The sequence below is a fragment of the Haliaeetus leucocephalus genome, unplaced genomic scaffold (genome assembly GCF_000737465.1).
Source record: "Haliaeetus leucocephalus isolate CR32 unplaced genomic scaffold, Haliaeetus_leucocephalus-4.0 Scaffold262, whole genome shotgun sequence".
NCBI lineage: Eukaryota > Metazoa > Chordata > Aves > Accipitriformes > Accipitridae > Haliaeetus > Haliaeetus leucocephalus.
In genome coordinates, this window is record NW_010972698.1 from 7,623,331 (window position 1) to 7,642,216 (window position 18,886).

Below are 18,886 nucleotides of genomic sequence, written 5' to 3' on the forward strand. Positions count from 1 at the left end.
CGGGACCGGGACCGGGCGATCCCCGTCGGCCCTTACCTGCCCTCGGCGGCGTGGGGCGGCCGGGCGGGGCGGGGCTATGCCCCGGAGGCGGGGCTATCCCCTTCGGGGGCGGGGCCGTGCCTGTCCCGGGCGGCAGCACCGCGGAAAACCCGGCCCGGAGTTCGGAGCGGTGAGAGCAAGGAACCGGGGTGGGCGGGGGAGGTAGGCTGGGGTTGGGGATCCTTTCAGTTTTGCTTATATTTGGGGGCTTGTAAAGACGAGGTAACTAGTCCCACCCTTGGCACGGCCAGGACAGGACCCGCCTCAGAAAGGCAAGGCATTAAGAGAGGTGTAAGGCATTAAGAGAGGTGTAAGGCATTGGGAGCGGTGTAAGGCGTTAGGAGCGGTGTAAAGCATTAGGAGAGCAGGTGTAGGCAGCAACGCCGCCCGCCTTAGCCCGAGCTCTCTGCGTGAGGCAGCCCTATGGCACGGAGCAGCCCCGCAGCCGCACCACGCAGCGACTCGGTAGCCACCAGCCTGCTCATGGCTCCCAGACGTCTCCTCTCGGGATGGCGGAGTTGCCCGCTTCTGAAACAAAACCCGTCCCTCTCCCCTCGGTCGGTGCCCGAGGGGTGATGGAGAGGGATGCTGGGGGACGAGGGGTATTCCAGTCTTCAACTCGGGCAGATAATGAAGAGCCAACGCACCCCCCGAGGCCCTCTTCAAACCCGACCCGGCAAAAATTAAGCTCCGAGTTAGGATTTGAAGGTACATTCCCAGCAATTCCAGTTTATTGGGATTCCTACATCCCCGCTGTTGACCTCTTCAACCTAACGCAGACCCATGACGCTGCCCTCCACCCCCCTCAGTGCCCCCCGGTCTCCGTCCCCTCACATCAAGGCACAGCCACCAAGAAGACAGACACAAGGTACGGCAACAGATCTTAGGCAGGGAGGAGGAATCAAAAGGCTCCAGGAGACCTGGGGAATGCACCTACCTTGCTGGTTTGGGCCATGGTAGTCTACAATGTGCCGGTGCTACGTTAGGAAAAAAAAAACAGTGCAGCCCTCAAAGGATTTAGCACCCAGGCGAGAAAAGGGCACTGAGAGCAACACGCAGCTATTTGCAGTACACGCTGTCCTCACCGGCTGCAGGCACGCCAGCTCCCGCAGTTCTCATCTTCTACAGCAGATAAGGCTGAAGCGAGACTAGTCACACCTTCACACGGGCACTCAGTTTCTGATAAGCGTTTGCCTGCTACACACAAACTCTTTTACATGACCGTCCCTATTTAAAAAATGGGGAGACGAAGGACACAAAGAGAAGCACCTTGCCCCGAAGTCCGATTTGTCCCCAGCAGCACCACTGACCCGCTCACAGGTTCCAGCCTGAGACAAAACCCTTTGATCTGCCCAACGATGTGCTGCTCCCGGGCAATCTTCAAGTGCCCCTGCAACCCTGAGCCTCTATGCAACGGGACTGAAGGATTCTTTTGAAAAGAGGGACATTAAGACTTCAGGACATGGCAATGTTTGGATTGGAGTATTTGCTTTCCCACTGTAAATGCTGATTTCCAGCTGCAGTAAACGAGAATCACTCTAATGATCTCTATTAGCTGAGATAAGTTTAGTGGCAGCTGTGCATTTCCAGCTCAGGTAAACTGAGAACTGAGGAAAAAGAGACAGCTCTGCTGATGGCCTTCAGCTCCTTGCCTTACTCTTTCCAGTGGTGCCTTTAGGCTATAAAATGGAGCACCGGCCTTGAAGGCAAATAGCCAGAGTCTTACTCCTGACCCTACCATTAACTTCATATAGTGCCATAGAAATCACTTAACTTTTCTGTATCTCAGCTCCAGTCAATAGCAATAAGACTAAAGCCTGTTGAGATCAGTAAGAGCACTGTGTTATTACTGTAGCTTGGCTTGGAAGCTCAGAATCCATTTTGGGGCTTCAGCATCAAATTAATCAGTGCAAACTGGATTCTGCAACTGCGGGAAGAATTTTGATATGAGGATTCAATAGAGTACAATATTGCTTGGATTTACAGCCTGTGCTTTCACATTTTTATCCAGGTACCTCAAACCCAGACCATTATAGCCTATGCCTACTAACAGGTGTAAAATAACAACCCTACAGCATGCAGTAAACTTCAGAAGTGATAGACATACAAAGTGTCCAAACACCACTACGAGTTTGAATTTCTGGGTGCTGGGGAGTCAATGCTTCTGCATCAAATGGAGGAAGAACAACAGCTTAGTAAAGGTTTTATTTCTGGCCAGTCCTGTTCAGTGATAGAGAAAAACATGACTTGGAAGGGAGTAAATACAGTCACATGGGGACAAATATACAACAGCCCGTAAAATCAGTGAAGAAATACATTTTGTTACTGCAGCCAGCTACTCATATACTTTTCTCAACTTTCAATGTCTTCATGAGAACTACTGGCAGAAGCCATGTAAAACACTAGAATAGTAGGCAGAGGTGGGAAAAAATTGGGATTTACTTGCTGATCTCTATTTAAGCTTTATGGTCTGTGTCCTAAAATGAACTACTGATTCCAGTCTAAGGTTTGGGCTATTAAGCTTAAAATACTGGGAGGTGTTCTGAGTCTGGGAGATGCTGACTGCTGCCTGCCCTTACAAGTCACTGAGCATCTCTTGTGATCAGCTGGCACTTTGCTTACGGCCCATGTGCAGCCCTGATGATTTGTATTAAGGATAATATTGGCCAAGTGCCTAAACCTCCGTGCTTGAGAAAGGAGACCAGACATCCTTGAGCTGGACCAGTGTCTCTCGCTCTGTGGGTCTGGTCAAGGATTCCCCACTGCCCTGGACCACCCAGCCCAGATGGGAAAGCAGGGAGAAGAGGGGACTTGGGGCTGTTTAAGCCCTCGGTAGGTTTTAAAACAGCCTTGGATTTGCCCCAAAACACCAGTGCTTCTGCAATAACCCTTGGGCGTTACGGCTCTGCCAGGGATCTGTCTCTGGGGGCACTTCCTCCCCTTGTGCCCGTGATTGAAGTAGCAAAATGTATTGGATCTGGCCGGGATGGAATTAACTTTCCCCCTAGCAGCCCTCCTAGCGCTGTGCTGTGTATCGGTAGCTGGAAAGGTGTTGCTAACCCAGCAGTGTCCTGGCTGCTGCTGAGCAGTGCTCCACAGCATCAAGGCTGTCTCTCCAACAGTCCCCCCTCACCAGCAGGCTGGGGGTGGGCAAGGTCTCGGTCTCGGGGGGGGACACAGCCAGGACAGCTGACCCCAACTGACCAAAGGGGTATTCCACACCATATGGATCTGCTCGGCAATAAAAGCTCAGAGAAAGGAGGAGGAAGGGGGGGGCATTCGTTATTATGACATTTGTCTTCCAGTGCAACCGCTATGTGTACTGAAGCCCTGCTTCCCGGGAAGTGGCTGGACATCGCCTGCTGATGGGAAGTAAAGAATAAAACATTTTGTTTTCTTTTGCTTCCGCACGTGGCCTTTGCTTTTGCTTTATTAAACTGCCTTTATCTTGACCCACGAGTTCTCTTCCATCTTATTTTCTCCCTCCCGTCCAGCTGAGGAAAGGAGTGACAGAGAGGCTTGGTGGGCACCTGGTGTCCAGCCAAGGTCAACCCACAACACAAAGGTTTGTTCATTGGTATTCCAGTAAGGGAGAAAAGCCTCAAAACCCACACAACTTTTCAGACTACAGCGGATGACTCCTCTTTAGATTAGGTGCACCTTTAATTCAGATGAACAGTCCTTTTGTTATCTCGCCTACACTGGGACCTCAGTAAGTACACCCATAACACAACGCCATAACACAACTCATTGTTCTCAGTCTTTTTCTTTCTATGTTATCTTTTTTCTTAACTCAAATCCCATTAAGCCTAGAGTCTTTTCAGTATTTTTAGCTGTGACTTTCAAAAGGCTGCCAAAAGATAGCTGAAAAGTATATAGCAGTGTGATTAATGCTCTTGGCATTTCTTCATGATTCTGCCCAGTGTTAGAGGAACCTAAATGTGGAAGGATGACAAAATCATGAGCAACTCTTTCATTGGGGGTTTTCATTCAATTTTTTGCTGCCCCAGTGGGTCTCTGTAACTTTCCTCCTCAGCTACATAACTGCAGTCCTAAAATTACTAGGAGCACCAAGGGAAGAACATGGTGCTTGTAGATGCCATTTACTTCTCACTGTCTTGTCACAAAAATATTATACTGAGAACAAACTGCCTCTCAGTTTTGTTTACTGGGTGTTAAAATTTTAGTCTACAGCATGCCAGAATAAAGAAACAGATAAAAATCCCGTCCGTTAGTGCAAATGCTCCAGCAGCAAGCTATAAACATAAATGCAGACTCCAAAGGAGAAAAAATCCCTGGTAAATCTGTGTATGAGCATGATCCTACTCGCATCTGTAGGAACTGTGAATCTAGGACTGAACAGGTGCGGAATAGCAATGTGTCTTTTCAGATGCATCCCTTGGAATGCTGCTGTATGTCTTACTTTGTTACAGTAGGAAAGTCATGTAACAGCCAAAATCCAGCAAGTAAAATTCAGTGCAGGTCGACTGAAGCTACATGGAGCTCATCCAGTTTAAACCAGCTAAGAACCCGGCCTTATTTTATTTGGCACTGTGGACCTCAATTTTTACTGATGAAAAGCTGAGCTGTTTTAATCAAAAACTGAGGCTCTATGTCCTTTCCACTGTAAGGTATAAATCTGTATTGGTTGGCAGTGAGAACTACAAAAGATTTTTGATACTATCTTGCTCAGCACTGCTAGCATTGTAAGATTATTTTTTTTAATAACAGTTTTAAAAGAGAAATTGGCTCATGTTTCAGAGAGCTTTCTGAGAGGCTTACAAATCATGTGGTCCAAGTCATGGGAAAGATGTTACTAATTGCTTACAGCAAAGCCATCAATTTTCATAGGGCCATGTTCATTCTGGCTACCAGTGACAGAGTGGGATGGCAAAGTGCACGCAGCCGCCCATGGCCTGAGCGACAGGAGGGGCTTGAGTCTGCGCCCAGTTACTGGGGCAAGGTCCAGACTCACACCTGTAGTGAGAAGAGCTGGTTACTAGAGGTGAGGTTTCCCTGTAGAAATGGAGGAACACAGGCACCTGTAGAGATGAATCACCCCACCCTACAATAGGTGAGGAAGAGCGTGGACCTCCTTCCTGAGGTGCCTCATCTTCTTTCACCCACTATGTAAGGAACTGAAACAATATGGCCAGGGAGTCCCGCTTCTCAATGAGGTAAGCGGAATCTGATCCCAAACCAGACTCCTTTGAGACCACCGGTGGGTTTTAAGGCTTATTTCATTCCAGGGGCCGGAAAGCCAAGTAACCACGCAAAACCTGGCGGGCACAAGGAAAATCCTTCTGGAAAACAGACCTACAAGCCCGAGACCTCCAACCATGTGGCAAGACTGGTATGGATCAGTGTTAGTAGAGGAAACAGGTGAGAGTTTACACGTGCATGAGATAAAACAGCATTGATTGTATACTGATACATACTGCTCTGGTTGCAATAGATATATTTGTGGCTTCACGTGTTTAGGTTGAAGGCAGTGCTACAACAGAGTGAAACCATCACAGAAAAGGAAACCCTATGCAGCTGCTGTTACCACTACTGTTGCTCCAGGTTTGCTGTGCTGAACTGAGGGTTTAGGCTAGACATGTGGTGCCTATGGCAAAAAACATCCTGAGAAATCTGTTGTCTGGCTTCCAAGACATGCAGTAACCCAGCTTACAGCAGAAGACAACATGGAGCAGAAGGTAACATCACAAAGAGAGGCAATTAGCAAAGGTTTACCATTTTCAGACATTTCAGAAATGTGCTGTTGATGGTTAAGTGACAGTGCCTGACATCCCTTCCACACACTGTCCCATCCTTGCCCTCTGGATGCTCTGCATGCTCCCTTCACATCAGCAGGAAGCCATCAGAAATACATGTTTGCTGCTAACTGGCTTTAAAAATGCACTATGTTGTAAGAGGAAATAATACAGTCTCTCCTGTTGGGAACACATCCTGGCACGCCTTTAAAAACAAGCAAACAATGAATCTTTCATACAGAGGTTTCTTTGAAATATTAGTGAGTTTGCTGCCCTCTTGCAGTCCAAATCGCATTTTAAAACTGGATTTCTCTTTGGGTCTGACAGGGTGTCCTAGGTAAACGCTACACTGCAGCGTGGTACCACACAAGGAAAGATAAGACAGAGGCGAAGCCGTTTGCAAGATACAAAAAAAGGAGTAGATATTTCTCAGCTTAATGAGAATATCTGCAGTTACATTAGCCTGCAAGAGAACAAACTCCAGTGAATAAAAGTGCAGGACAGAATTACCTACAATGGCACAACCTTCCCCACAGATGCTGTTTTACCACCAGCGCTGCACAGCCCGTTGCATTTCTCTGTGGGAAAGCTCGGCCAGGGCAGGGACCAGCACCCCAGAGAGCCAGGCCTTTCCAACCCACCCTCCGACCTGTGAGATAAGCAGAGGCTGGGTTTGTTCAGGGATCTGTCATGTAAAATAGGAAAACTAAGCAGAAGTGCCGCTTAGCAATATGAAACCGCGTTCTGGTCCAGCACAAGGCTCGGCACACAAACATTTCAGGTCCACAAAACTCCTTGTCACAATTAGCACTGCACATGGTCAGCTCCGTAATTTCTTTTTTTGCCCCCTATAACATGCATATGTGACATAATCTATTTCAGAATAAATATACTGCAGGCAAAATTCAAAATTTCGGCTATGTCTGTGCATCATCCCCAGTTTGAACTCACACAACATCCTAAGGACTAACTTCCCCAGAAATGGGCACAGACTTTGTATGTTGTGAAAGCTGATACTTTCAGGATGGGTTCTTTACCAGTATACATGCTTCCATCTACTCTCTCACTTAGGCCATTTTAATGGATTGTACTGGGCTTTGCATCAGACCCTTAATGATATACTCATTTCGAACTAAAAGTCTGCATTTTTCCAGTAGATTTTAAGTACTATAAGTAGACGTCTGTCTTGAGAGAAGTCCCACTAAACTGCCAGACATCAGTGCAAGAACTCCTACTCAAAACAAATGCATTTCAAAACTGCTTATAACCAGAATTTTGAAGGACAAAATGCACTTGCTATTTAGTGCCTTGATAAGCAGTCAGAGCAGAAAAAAGAATTCTTAAGAATAATTCTTCAGAAAAGAGAAAGGAATATGAGTTTGAAGATGATTTCTCATTACAAAAAATGAGAACTTTTTTTCCTGTCCCCTTACAACAGAACAGGTATCCCTTCCGTTCTTCCCTTGCTCCCTCCACCAAACCAAGTGAGGCTGAAACGCTCACCTGCATGTATTTCTGTCTCAAAAGGGTGCAATGAGGTTTTAAGCCACTAATGTACACAAAGCTTTTGTATTGCAAAAAAAGGTATCTAAATAGGCTGTTTACTTAACATGCATGGAATATAACAGGACTCTGCCAGAACTTTGTAATATTAAAATATAAAAAAATGCCTAAAAGCATTATGCTGATACTTGCTTAGAGGAAGTATTGCTTTTGCTGTATTTGTCTTGAGGGACTACTGCACAAAATGAGTTTGTCTATAGGAATGAGATCACAAAACCAGCATTTTCTAAGAAAACAGGAAAGATTTGCTGCATGTTCTTTGGAAGTGCAAATTAAGCTGCTAAAATGAGGGGTAACACATTTAAGGCATATAAAAAATGTCACATGAATTTTGCCCTCAATCACAAGTAAACAAGTCCTCTTCAATTGTCAAGACCCAGCCCTTGTGATGAACTCCCACACCATTTATGTTTATCCCTTTGTTCAGTTTGTGTTCCAAAAAAGGAAGCATTTGCAAAAATGCAAGTAGCCTATGAATGATATTTGAACGGCAAGAGAGATTATATTGCTCAAATAAATTTATTTCTAGAAATTATCAACTAATTGTCAACTATATCACTATTAGTATTATTGTTCATACAACATTGAAGGAGAAAAATCAGGAAAAGGCATTGTCCTGGATGGCTTTAAAGTCGAAACTGCAAGAAGCTGCTGATAGTTTTTAATCCTTTCTAAAGCCATATAATGACATATTCATGGCAGCTGTGTGCTTCAGTAGGGCCACACTTTTTAAAAAATAAAAATTACGTACATAATTGGTTTGCTTTCTGGTTTTTGCCCTTTTAAGGTATATTTGGAACTATTTTAAGATGTTTCCATGCAACCAAAAAGATAGAAACACCCTTTCCTTAAAGAAAGAGCAAATATAAACTGACCTTTCATGTCATTGTTCACCACCATCACACCCAGAGGCAGGGATTTAGGGGAAACCATTAATTACTACACGGTTCATGATAAATTTGACAATCCTGGTGCACCTTCAGTCAATGTCTCCCCTATGCAACGTATTATCATGATGAACCACAGGGGCTAAACAGCAGCTTTCTACAGCCCGTGTGCTCGGTGGTGTCCTCCTCTCCCCCCGACCTCAGCCCCGCTCCCACAGCCGCACGCACGTGGCTGACTTCAACGCCGCAGCAGTCTCACTGATGCCGTGGGACTAAAATCAAGGCTGCAAATGATCATTTGCAAGGTCAGGGTCTTGCTGTCCCAGGGAGGCACTTTAATTACATGCAATTACTGTTAGCCATGTACAACCACTCTAACCCATCTGCTACAGGTCAGTTGTCAACTGGGGTGTGACCTGACTCCCAAAATCACAGTGAACCGAAAACAGCTTTTTCTAGAGATGCAAAGACAGTGACTGTGACAGATGCCAAATGGAACAGTCCCGGCTGGATACATGACATTAACCTGCAGAATGAAAAGCTAACACTAATTCAATACCAGTCACATCAGTGGTGCCGAGAGATAAGTCCCTGAACCGGGTTTTAAGCCATTGTGTCTTCCCAGGGACTATCTGCTTATAGAATTGGAAGCTTTTCAGCATTTCATACAGGCTCCAAGAACATATCACTTTACTTATTGAACATTATAGAAAAGGCCACCCAGTAGGAGTTTTACACCATCTCTGGCACAGAAGCAGTACTCAGCGTCTGGGGAGAAGAAGAGCCCCACCGCACTTCTGATAAGTTTACAAAGCAATTTGATTCTTTGGGGACACCCATACAAGCCTGCGGCGTTTTGCTTTTTCCTTGTGAGAGCCTGGGAATTACAGGGTAGTTTATAAATTAAGGTTGTTGCAGCAAGTTGAGCGCTCTGACGTTGCACAGGCGAGGAGGAGCCCAGCTGGGCGAGCGGAGGTGCCTGACGGAGAGGGGTTGGTGTGCAGCACCCCGGGGTCCCCAGGGCTCTGCGGCCCCCACCAGCCTGGCGCGGGGGAAGCCAAGCCAGCCGCGACGTGGGAGCGAGGACGTGGCCACGTGCAGCAAATGTGCAGGGCGCAGACTGGCTGTAGGCAGCACGAACCGAGCACGGTCCTCGTCCGAGGGAGCTGGGCTGCAGGGCAAGGGCTGGCGTGCAGCGTGCCACAGCTACTGGTCACGTATCAGTGGGTTCTCCATCAGCGGGACACGTTTGCACAGCTGCAAAACACTGCTGCCACGAGTGAAGGCGTGACAGGGATGTAACTGTGCCCGGCCAGGCTGCCCCACTGCTTTTATCAGCTCATTTGAATCAAATTGCAGTGTACAACTGGAATAGACAGTTGTTCTTCGAAGGTTACACCCTACACACTATTAAGATTCAGGTGTTCTTCAGATGAAGTCATCTGAGTGCTTTCCCAGCTGCACCCGTGATGTACCAGCTGCTGACAGTTTCATTTTCCATTACTTCCCTCCTGTTTCCAAACTCACTGTTTACTTGATCACTGAAGGATAACCAGTGCTTCCAAAGAATTTGAACTGCTAATACGTGGTGTGTAACAAAGCTGCTGGGCTACAGGATCTGAGTCCCGATCGGTTGATGAATAACTTTGGTTGCCTGCCACAAGCAAATCAAAGGCATGGCAAAAAAAGTGCTTAGGTTTATCTCAGATGGTCTTCCGCACTGTTTTTTAATCAGGATAGCTGATCTTCTGCTCAACAACTTCATCACATCACACCATTGCACTGTCATACTCAGTGTAATTAAAAAAATTAAGACAATTCTAATGACATAATTAACAAAGCAGGACAGGAAGCATCGTATTATTCTTTCTGAGAATTAAAGCCAACTAAACAAGTAACCTTCTCCCAGTACAAAGCTCCTGGGAATCAAAAGGAAAAGTCTCATCAAAACCAGGCACTAAGCAAGCAGTTGCTCTTAGTTCACGTTAGCTTGCTCACCTTAACGTACCACACCATTTCCAAGGCATTGCCCAGCTTCGGGGAATCCGCAGTCTCCCAAGGAAAACACCCCGTCACATCCCACCTCGAGGAGCCGGTGCCAGAGCAGCGGTGGGAAGCCGGCTGCCGGCAGCCAGAGCCAGGCTCCAGCCACCGCCGGGGACCCCACGGCACGCACGCCAGGAGAAAGTCAGCCGAGGGAAAATGAGCTATACGACCATTAGTTAATAATTAATGGCATATATAATTATTATTCCGCCTCCCCAAGAAAATGGCCATGTAGTCTCACTGAATTTAGGCTCCTTCAGAGGGCAGCCAAGTTGCAGAGCCTGGACGTGGGAACAGCTTCTCCCAGAGACTTCAGTTCCCTCTGGGGACCAGTTATGTGAAGTAAAATGAAAGGGATTAGCACCCAGGTAAAACTCGGGCGGGCAAAGCAATGCTCAGACACCAGAGGCTACTTTAGTCTCTTTCCTAAACCGGAGCACACCAAAAGCGAAGAGATTTTAGCACTTACTCCCTACTTGGAGTAGGGAGCAGCTGAGGTCAGCACTGAGGTGTCTATGTCCAAGCATTTCCTTGAAACAATGAGAATTAAAAACTAGCTGTTTTTTAAAGTAAAGAATGAGATTGCCTTGTATTCATTTGACAGTATGAATTGGTGTGTTTGAAAAGCACCAAACACTAACATCATTTTAACATCTATCCGCTTTAACCCTCCATTTCAGAGACAGCAGAAGCAGGTGGAAAGCACAGAGTTCAGCACAATTGCATGAATTTTATGCCAGGTTTTAATTTGGCACAGTAATCCTAAAATTACATTATCATACCTGTTAAGGCAAGCAGGCATCATATAAATGATACAGTTATATGCACTCTTAAGCTGAAAGCATTTTTCATTTTAGACAAGTACAACAAATGCTGCCAAACTCAAGGAACAATATCACTTAACAGTTTCAGAAATTGTTAACCTATTGTCGTGGTTTAACCCCAGCCAGCAACCCAGCCCCACGCAGCCGCTCGCTCCCTCCCTCACAGTGGGATGGGGGAGAGAATCGGAAGAGTAAAAGTGAGAAAACCCATGGGCTGAGATAAAGGCAGTTTAACAGGTAAAGCAAAAGCCGCATGTGGAAGCAAAGCAAACCAAGGAATTCATTCCCCGCTTCCCATGGGCAGGCAGGGGTTCAGCCATCTCCAGGAAAGCAGGGCTCCAGCACGTGTAACAGCTACTTGGGGAGACAAACATCATCACTCTGAACATCCCCCCCTTCCTTCTTCTCCCCCAGCTTTCTATGCTGAGCATGACGTCCTATGGTCTGGAATATCCCTTTGGCCAGTCAGGGTCAGCTGTCCCGGCTGTGTCCCCCCGCAACTCCTTGTGCCCCCCCAGCCTCCTCGCTGGTGGGGTGGGGTGAGGAACAGAAAGGGCCTTGGCTCTGTGTGAGCACTGCTCAGCAATAACTACAACATCCCTGTGTTATCAATCAGCACTGTTTTCAGCACAAATCCAAACCATAGCCCCATCCTAGCAACTGTGAAGAAAATTAACTTTATCCCAGCCAAAACCAGCACACCTATGAAAATGCAAATGATGATTAGAAAAAAGACCTTTGCCTCCGATAAGGTTGATAGACAGTTTAATCCCCAGATCCCCACTGTGAATTTTTGATCTTTTTTTTCTTTATTAGCTTCAATTCTGAAACTACATGAAAAAGAACAAGGAGAAAAAAAAAGACATAACAACGAGAGTTAATCATATGCCGTGAAAAGGTTATGCAGCCAATGCAAATTCAAGGGAATAGCAATTGTACAAAGACAGAACCATTTTATTGTGATTTATCATGCAGCGGAGAGCTTGCTTTGATTTTGACACCTGATCCGCAGCGCATAAATGTATTCTTTGATGGTGGCGCTTTTTGTTAGGAAGTCATTCGTTAGCCTGCATCAGCCAGGGCACTCATGGTGCACAGCTCACCCGCCAAGCGAGGGGATAAAACTTACCATTTATACTAACACCACAACTGCTGCAAAACCATCACTCTGCTTCTGCAACAAAACTCTCTCTAGCACTCCCATCACCCTAGTCCAGCACAATCCAAGGCAGCCCAGTCCCGGGATAAGTGGATGCTACACCGGCATCCCCAGGAGGTCTGGGGCAGCATCACAAGCAGCTGCTTCTCTGCTTTTTTATGCTTTTCTCAGGACGGAAGGCAGGGAAGACAGGGGAGTGTTACCATCTACCCAAAAGGCCTGAGCCAGATCCACAAATTTATCCAGGTGCTTACATTCGCACGGATTTCACATGGGACTTGGATGACTAAATAAACACTGCTGTGGGTGCAGGTGTTACAGTTCTATTGCAATGTGTTGCACACAAATAAATCCCTTCAACTGCAGCAGGCATCAGCTTCCTACAGCCGATACAGGGTAAGAAAACTTCCTACATCTTCTGTGTCTGTCAAATAGGCCAGATCAGATGGCAGAGGTCTAGCATCTTGTATGCTCTTGAAAAAATCCCACTGAATTAACTGCCTGCCACATTTTTGAGCAATCTAAAACGTCCAAGCTACCCCAACTGCAATAGTCTAGAAATGTGGAAAATGTTAGAACAGCCCAGGCCATTGCCAGCCCCAGAGGCGGTACATTTAAAACATGCATCAACAGCTGGTCCAAAGCCACCCTCTGCACCAGGTTTGCCATCCTTCTGTGATCAGCATCCCTGGCGCGGCCAGGGTGTTCCCTGCAGAGCCCTGGACAGGATGGGTGCACGAGTGCCGCAGCCGGTGTGCCTACTAGGGTGTGTGGCCGGGGACTGCACTTTTGTGGCTGGGTAATATTTATCCTCTGCAGCTTTTACAGGGAGACACAATTCTCTTGGCTTCCACAGTTATCACCTAGGATGGGGACATTTTCTTAGCTTTCCTCAGGCAACCTTTCTCTCTGCATCATTAAGCCCCCAGCCTACGGGAAGCCTGTTTGTTTATTTCCATTTCCAAGCTTTTCTTATAATTGTTTTTCAGTTACAGCTCCACGCTTGTTTCCTTTTCTTTTGTTCCTTTTTGAAGAGGAACAGTTGTCTGCACAGGGGAAGTTCTGTGTTTGCCAATGCTGCTATTTTCCTTCGATGAAAAGACAGGTTTGATTTGGGATTGCGTCTGGCTTGGCTATCTGCTTGTTCACAGTGGATTCAAAAACACGCTGAAAGTTTGCAGCCTGCTGCCTTTCCTTGGCTGGGAAGAGGAGAAAGATGGAAGGGTACGTTGCATCTGATTTTTCCTGAAAACTTTCAGACTCTATCTCCACAAAGGACTCTTTACACGTGTTCCTCCACAGACAGCTGAGGCCAGCAAGTGACGGTGTGATGGTGGCTTTCTCTGGAGAGCTGTGTGTAATTTTACGGTAACCCCTGCCATAAGCAAAATGAGCCATTGTATGCAGCATCAGCAAAGCAATTACCGTGATGAAGGCAGCCTTGGTGTTGGGGGGTGAGTTACATGACTGGGATGGGTCCACGGGACGTTGTGTTGGGGAAGGAGTTCAGTCCCCTTCCTCTCCCATGAAGTCCTGCCTCCAGCTGTCTTGCACAGCCCATAGCTTCTCTGAGGAGTAGGACAGAAATCATGGCATCGTGCTGGAAATGCCAGTGGGGGTAGTACCGAAACAGGGAAATGGGAAGCACAAGGTTGTGGTGGGAAGGATGCGGCTGGTCACAGCCACCGACTGGGAGAGCAGCACTGATAAACCTGGGCTTACTAGTGCTCATTTATAAAATAAAAATTCATACATAGCCAAAGTGCTCCCCAGGTGTTCCTCCTTAGCATGCTGGTGAGGAGGCAGAGCGCAGCCAGCTTTGGGGTGATGCCTGTCTGCACCCAACAACATACCTGTCCCTGACAGGCAGTGAAAAGTGCTTACATCCACCCGAAACTGCCAGTGGCACGTCAAGGACAGACTGACTCTCCCCAGCTAGGCCAGGGCCAGAATATTGCAATCCACACTTACTCTGATAAAGATGATGCTGGATGCTTGAATGGCTCTCTCTATACATGTCCACTGGATTTCAGTAAGTTTAAGGGGAAAACTGAAAACCTCAAGCACTGATGAGCACCCCTAGCTGCACCCTGGGCTACTGACTTCAGCACAGCCTCACTTACTGAATTGCCAACATGTGCCTTGACAGGTCACACGTCAAAATAGGAGCTACTCCAACCCCGCAGAGCATGGGAGATCTAGCTGGGATTCAGCATAATGCAATACACACTTGTCCTGGTTTGGGCTGGGATAGAGTTAACTTTCTTCTTAGTAGCCAGGACAGTGTGTTTCAGATTTAGTGTAATGTTGATAACACACTGATGTTTTAGTTGTTGCTAAGTAGCAATTATAGTAAGTTAAGGATTTTTCAGTTTCCCATGCTCTGCCAGTGAGCAGGTGTACAAGAAGCTGGGAGGAAGCATAGCCAGGACACCTGACCCAAACTAGATAAACGGATATTCCATACCATAGAGCATCATGCTCAGTATATAAACTGGGGGGGAGTTGGCCACAAAGAGGCAGATTGCTGCTTGGGCATCAGTCAGCGAGTGGTGAGCAATTGCATTGTGCATCACTTGTCTTTTCTTGGGGTTTCTTTCTTTTTTTTTTAATTACTTTTTATGATTATATTATATTTTTATTATTAATAATATTCTTATATTTTATTTTACTTTAGTTATTAAACTGTTCTTATTTCAACCCACAAGTTTTACTTCTTTTTTTCAATTCTCCTCCCCATCCCACTGGGAGCGGGGAGGAGTGAGCAAGCGGCTGTGTGGTGCTTAGTTGCTGGCTGGGGATTAAACCATGACAACACTACTTACAATAAGGCAAAGATTATCTCTGGGGATAAAGTTGCTAACTGGCAAGCAGGATAGAAAGGAGGCATGCTTAGGGCTGCCAAAACCACTGAGGATACACTGACCCAACAGCTTTTATGCCATCCTCAGGACACAGACCTGCGAAGGCAGTATGGCCAGATGTGACACGTGAGTCCACGCTGCTGTGCCATGCCCAGGAAACCCACTTGGAGACACTGGCTAGCAGAGAACCATATGAAGGAAGTCAGAAAGCCCCAGTACGAGCTCACCAAACCCAGCCCAAAGTGCTGGTGCTGCACAACAAGAGGAAAGCCTGTTGGATAAAGAGTTTGCTCTAGGGGCCCCTCCCTTTTGAATGGTTAAAAGGCAAAAAGTATTTCTTCCTGGAGTGAGAAAAGGGACAATATAAAAAAGACCCGGCCAGCACCTTTATAAGGAAATGGTATCGTGCTTTTTGATAATAAGCTGTGCCTGTTTTGGGAATTGGATACAGAGGATTAGGTATATTTCTGACCAAGTTATTTTGAGGTGACAAGCCATGGTGCTCTCCGCAGAAGACTTTATATTATTGGTACCTTTACAGACTTTCACTCTCTGTGAGCTTGAAAATAACAGTGAGTTCATGAATTAACTTTTAGGCAGCAAACACTCCAGCAAAAGCTTATAAATATTTTTTAGACAACAAATGAAGCTGTGCAATAAGCAAGCAAACTGTAAAGTACATTTGAAAGTCAACCTAATGATGGATTTAGAAGCTTAAAGCAGCTCTTTTACTGTACTTGTTTCAATCTTTAATTACACCCTTCTCTTCATCCCCAGCAATCAGATGTGATACTGAAGTAGAGAGCTTTATAAATCATGTTATGCTGGGTTTGGTGTCTTTGAACAATCACATCTTTGGCATATTGCAGGAAGACAAAGCGGTTGAAGTGCTGCTCAGCTTTGTCAAGTTAAACATGGAATTCTACAGGAAGTTTTTTAATTAGGTTTCAGGCCGACAGAAGCAACCCCTAAATATCACAGTAATGCTTGGCTGGGCGATGCTGCCTTTCTCTGGGGTGCCTCTGTGCTTCATTTTTTTAATGACTGACACTCCTATTTATGGAGTGAATACAAGGGAGTTGCTTGGAAGGGAACATTTCTGAATACGTTTCAGTGTACACAAATTTGAGTCACAAAGTCTGCTAACATACAGTTCCTGGTACTGGCCCCTTCCGTATTATCTCGAGATAAGAGTCTTTGCTCCACCCATGGAAAAGTGACTGCTGCCGTTGCTGCACTCTGGGCTGTTCTCTCCTCTTAGCCAAGGGCTGGCAGCATAAGCAAGAGCTTCTTCATCGTCCCACTGTAACTTAACCTTAACCATCATCAAACCAAACCCCATTTTGCTTCCTGTGTTCAGTTCTTTTCCTAAGGTGACATTTGAACAGGCAATGCTGCTCTTGTAGCAATGAGCTAGAAGCAAAACCAGCAGCTGACAGGTACCATCTATTACCTTCACAGGAGAATGACCCTGAATGGCTTGGAAGATTAGCGTTAGGGTACACGCTTCTGGTTTGACGGTGTGAAATGAGCCCCAGGCCGGTAATAGTCAAAAATAAATGCTACTGGTGTTCAATATCCTCTGTAAAACAGGATTGATAGTTGTAATCATTTGCTACGAGATATAGCCGCTCCGTAATTGGTAATCTCAGCCCTGCGTCCCAAGCTTAAATGGGCGCATATTAGTGCAGAAGTTGTTATTGGCTCCTGTTCTCTGGTTAAACTGAGCATTTCACCCTCCAGGAACGTAGTTCTGTCATCTTTCAGGGACTTAATTACAAAAAGTGAATATAACAGGGAGAAAATATATATTAGCTGAGGGTACCTTAAGTGCCAGAGAAAGGACTTCAGTGTTGATAGATGAGAGGGAATTAGAGGACACACTGATATTGTGGTAGACACAGGATCATGCAGGTGTATGCTGACCAGCAGTGCGAGGTGGCAACGTTTTTTGCATCTTCTTTAAAATTGCTGTCATTGCAAAAGGATCAACGCTCTGGACTGGGTATTACAGAGCTGCCACAGGCAATCACTGAAATGAGTCTGTAGACTGTGCTCATGTCCAGATCATTTGTGCTCATCCACAGCTAAACGACTGGAAAACAGCAGCACGTCCCATTTTAGGCTGACCCAGGGAAACCCAGTGAGAACTCCCCATGTGCATCTGGAATCCCTCCATGCTTCTTTAGTGAAGGTGAATCTAAATGCTTTTCATGTTTTGGAAGAAACCTGAATTTTAATTTCAGCCTTTCAATGTACATATTCCTTTTTGGACTCTGGGTCACCCGTGCATCCTTGGATGAGACATTTAAGTGTTTCAAGTCTTGTCCTTCCCGTCACTAAAAGGCAAGCACTGCCCACCCTGTGGGAATGCTGTGTGAAGCGCTGACAGGCAGAACTAAGGAAGACATCTTTTATAAAACTTTTGGACATAGCTCATATAAGAATATAATCAAACCCTGACATCTGCCCAGAGATTATTCAGGCATCTGCCATGCACAGAAATAGCTAGCAGAATAAAATTCACCTAAGTCCATAAACCTGATCCCAATAGTAACTGACGCAACCAGTAACTCGCCACTTCTGCGCTGAAGAATCTACTGTCACATCACCTTAGAGATGAGGGAGAGCCTGGGCATACCTCTCCCCTCCAACCACACATGGCCAGATGCTGAGCCCCACCTGCCAAAAGGGCTTCCCCAGCTGCAGCATGGCCCCTGCCACGGAAAGGGTGGCCACCCTTGGTAGCCACTAAAAAGACGGGATCATCAGGCATGAAAAAAGTCACCGACCATTTTAATTGTCTTGGTCCTAGGTACAGGCGCACATCTAAAAGGCAGTGCTGCCCTCTGTTATCCCTTCAGCTACTCACTCACGCATGGCTGCGTACGCAGAATCATCGACTGCCACCGCAGCTTGGGGCTTTGAATTAGCCTCAGTCAAATGACATGGAATAAAGAAAGCAAAGCTGGCTCCAGCAAGAAGCTCAGCACCTTCAGTTCCTAATGAGCTTCAGAGACGGCGTTTTGCATCCAGTAAGGACAAAGTAATCTACTGTAAGTTGTTGCAATTAGTTCTTCAAGTCCTAACCTTCATCCACTGCTTTTTCACTATATAAATCAGGTATTAACGTTTAAATAAAAATCAGAATATTCACCTTGTTATTTTGTATTAGTAGCATCCAACTTCATGGATTAAAACTAGATGAAACAGCTTTTATAACCAGTTTAGAAGATAACTTATATTTTATCTTTATTTTGGTGTGTTATCTTATTGATGAGTTCAATATGGAAATTTCAAGGCAATCATGAGTCCAATGTAATCATTCAGTATAAAACTGTATGAGAAATATGCTTTAAAATGAAAATGTACTAACAACATATTATCTCCACATGCTCATTTTTAAAAAGAAATGATAGCATTAACAGGAAATAAAGATTATCCCTTATTTATATTAGGCCTGACTCCAACACTGGTAATCAGATTGACTGTTAAATAGCTCTGCAAATACTTTTCTTGTACTCATTGGAAGTACTTATGTAGGCAAATACTGCCGGGCCCTGGCAAAACTGGGAGAATCTGGGCTTCTCTGATTCAAAGGTTTATTATTAACAAAACCCTCAGTTGCTCAAACCCCACAAAATGATTTCAACTGAACAGTCACACCACTAGTCGGAGAAAAGTACACATGTGATAAAGAAGGAGAATGAAAAAGCTTATTGACATGTTGATACACAGCTGATACGGA

General features: G+C 45.8%; 1 protein-coding gene across 1 annotated transcript in view; it reads right to left on the bottom strand.

The window, feature by feature from the left end:
- Positions 1-18,886, bottom strand: part of PSMD10 (proteasome (prosome, macropain) 26S subunit, non-ATPase, 10) — a 60,899-nt gene that overhangs the window by 13,246 nt on the left and 28,767 nt on the right. The window lies entirely within an intron of this gene.